Genomic DNA, 3611 nt, shown 5'->3' with positions numbered 1-3611 from the left:
GTGTCTCTGTGGGGAAGGGGAATTATATTCAGAATAGCTGACAGCCAGACCCAGAGGAGCTGCCGAGACCACCTGTGTGTGCTGGGAGGTGTGGGAGATGGTTTGGGTGGTTAAGGTCACGAGAGTGGAAATGACCTTAACCTTCCAATAGAGGAGAAAGTCCCTGTAGCTGGCACACCTGTAACACCTTTCTAACTCTTGTCTCCCTTTATAACACAGACAAAATAGCTGCAGAGGGAGCTATTAGGCTGGGAGCCGGTATCAGGGCAGCATGGGGTTGCTTTGTTTTCAGCATGATTATTTTGACAGCTGTCTTCTCTTTTTGGGAATGCCGTAGGGATTGCTGTAGTATTATGAGGTTTCCTATTTAGATAAATGAATTGGTGCAGAGGTTCTCAACCTGTGGGTCACTACCTCTTTGTAACAATGAAAATACATCCGGCATTAGGGAGGTTGAGAACCACTGGTTTAAAGAAAAACATTCCTACTAGTAAGGTGATACAGAACATGTCACACAAAAAAGGTGACGGGGATATGATATCTCATCTGACCAAACCGGCAACTGAGGCACAGAGAGTGAGAGGACAGGGCTGCCACCCGGGCACCTGGACAGGGTAGGGTGGAGGTGACATGGCCTGTCAGCCCAGAAGACAGGCATCATTCTGAGATCCACTATGCCAAACGTCCTCGAGTGCCAAAGGGAAGTGCTTGTCTGCAGCCACAGAGCAAAGCCCTGCTGAGGTAAACTGCTCATCACTTACTGGAAGACCCAGGCCCTCTTTCTGTATAGCAGAAACCCAACTTTGTAGAGGGACTGCAGAGTGCTGGTTTGAAATGTTCAGCTTTCTTGACCCTCTTGCAGCTAGAGGTGTTCCTTCAATTCTGGCCAATGAAATGTGGCCCTTTGCCCTTCTCTGCCTGCCTAGAACCTGGACATAAAGTGGGATATGAGGTGGCCAAGGCCAGACTATTAGGTGACCACACATGAGGGCCCAAGTTGCCTGCTAAGGATGGCAGGGCAAAGAGACAAGGGAGCTGAGGTCCCCCATGGAGCCACAGGATTCTGAAATGCCACCTCCAGCCCTTTGCTGGATGAGAAAGCTCAGCCCCTACTTGGATCCCTGTCACATGCTACCCAATGTCACCCGGCTGATCCACCAATCTGCAGCCTCCCAAAAGACCCAATGCAAATGGGTCTTGCATTAGCCCACCTCACATATCTATTTTCTTTATAGCAAATGAGGCAAAGTTCCAGAAAGGAAGGAAACCAATCCAACCCACAGGATTTGGGGGTGGAGGGGAGAAGGGAAGAATCTCCTCGGCTTTGTCATCACCCTCTGGAAAGAAGCCATGACCAAGAGGCAAAAGGGACCAGGAAATAAGGGTTGACACCACCCCACCACTCCACACCCCTGCCCAGGCTGCCTCGGCGTCCCGGGGAGGTAAGTCACTGGCCACCTTGGTTGAGCTAACAGCTCCTGCTGGGCCCCTGAGCCACTCTCTGCCCCATTCTGGGCCCCAGTTTCCTCTTCACTTACTGGAAGACCCAGGCGATATGAAGGGAGGGACAGATATTTTCTGTTCAATTCTGACATTCTGTGCTCTAGGACTCAGGAGAGGCTGAACACTCCTCTTGCAGGAGGTCCAGCCCACCTGAGGCTAACACCATTCAGGAGTCCAGTTCCCCTGGGGCAAACCTCTAGCCAGGCAGCACCAGCTCGGTTTGTCTGCCTCCTGGGCTCAGAGAGGATGAGCCAAGGGAGGGCAGTACTAACCATGACTAGGTGCTTATATTAATAGTTTACAGAATACCTACTGTGTGCCAGGCCCTGTGCTAAGAGTTGTGCAGAGATCATCTTATTTATCCTCTAATAACTCTAGGCGGCAGACACTTATGATAACCACTTTGCAGATGAGAAGACTGAGGCCTAGAGATTAAGTGAACTGTGTAAAGGTAAGTGGCAGATCTGGGACTTGAACCCATATACTTTGGGTTCTGAAACCCATGTGTCTCCAGGTCTAATGAAATGGTAAGTCCTAGAAGGGATGATGGGGGTGGGGAGTAGTGAGCAAGGAAAGATGTTGGTTGACGAGAAGGCCGAGGTGTCAGTGGGCAGCAGGGGTTACCATGGTGCAGGTGCTGAGAGGGGACCCTGAGACCGCTTCAGAGGCAGAGCTACGGAGAACCTGCAACACTTTATCTCCTACGCAGGCGGCCTCTTCTGCTACAGCCCAGTGTGTGAGGGCAGACCCACTTCAAAGTTCCCTGGACCCTGTTCCTACCCACAGGCCCTTCCCTGTACCCCTTCTCCGGCAGCAACCTCCTCTTCCCCACCAAACACACACCCTCCAAAAGCTTCCCCAGAAAGATCAGGGCTGGGGCCCCCCATGCAAAACCAGCTCCCTTCCCCCTGTTCCTCCCCCTCCTTCTGCCAGACAGTGTCCACCCCAGGTCCCATCCTCTGCTCCCTCCTCACCCGTCCAAGGACAGCCTGAACTATCTGTTAGCTGTCTCCATGGTAACAGCTTTGGAAGCTGAGAGCTGGTCCTGGGGAGGAGGCTTCTGGGAAATGTAGTCTTCTGGGATTGTTTGGGTCCTGTGTCCATGGTACACTGGTCAAGTGGTACATTGGCTGGAGAGAGCTGGTGGTTAAATTTTCAGTGATTTTTGTGAGCCAGTGGTCAAACACACCCATTATTAAAAATTAAATAATAAGCCCTGTGTAAATAATTACATTAAAAACAAACATAATAAATACTCCAAACCCATCCCTAATTATTTTACTATATTTTACTAGCACCTATGCTCATGAAATGACTTATCCTTATTGTTTCAGTACAATGGAAATACTAGAGAATGGTGAGCGGCTTTGCATCTTTTCTCAAATTCCATTTAGTAATGTTTGATAGCTTAAAATTGGCAGTGGGTAATATCTATTTACACCATAGGAATTGGCAGATGCTACAGACCCCACCCCACTGCATGCTCGCCGTAGCCCTCATCGAGATGGACAAAAAGACAGGGTGGGGCCTGGAGTAGCTGTCCACCATGGTAGACAGAGCTAGGCTGCCTTACTGAGCTCTGGGTCTAGTCCTCTGAGTTAGCAGATAACCTCAAAGGAAAGGGAAAACCTATCTCTAAGGTTTGTGGCCTGCAAAAATGTTCAGTTTTACTGAGGAAAGAGTATCATACCATACTATATTCTAGTAAGCCGAGGTGATTGTGAGAACTCCATAATAGAATGCCATTGTGGGTGTTATCTTTTTCAGAGCCACACATAGAAAAAGGAGCCTGTATACTTTTTAAAATCATAATTTATCTTCATACTTTATGACATGTTCTAAAAATGGAACGGTTGCTCTTGGTAAGTGTATCTGTTTATAAGTGCTGGGGAATAACTCTTTGATAACCTGCATTAACAGGCTTCCTTTTGCCTAGAGAAGGGAATAAAAGTGAACCAGGGGATGTAACCAGAATGGATTTAAGAAGGCTCTGACTCAGTTTTAGGCATGCATATATATTTTTGAATGTCCTAGGAATTTTTTTATTATAAGCCAAATATATTTTTCCTATTACACCGAGGAATCACTGTTGTTCCCTTTGTCGCAGG

The sequence above is a fragment of the Nycticebus coucang genome, chromosome 2 (genome assembly GCF_027406575.1).
Source record: "Nycticebus coucang isolate mNycCou1 chromosome 2, mNycCou1.pri, whole genome shotgun sequence".
In the NCBI taxonomy this organism is placed as follows: Eukaryota; Metazoa; Chordata; class Mammalia; order Primates; family Lorisidae; genus Nycticebus; species Nycticebus coucang.
Note: the sequence above shows the minus strand (reverse complement) of the source record.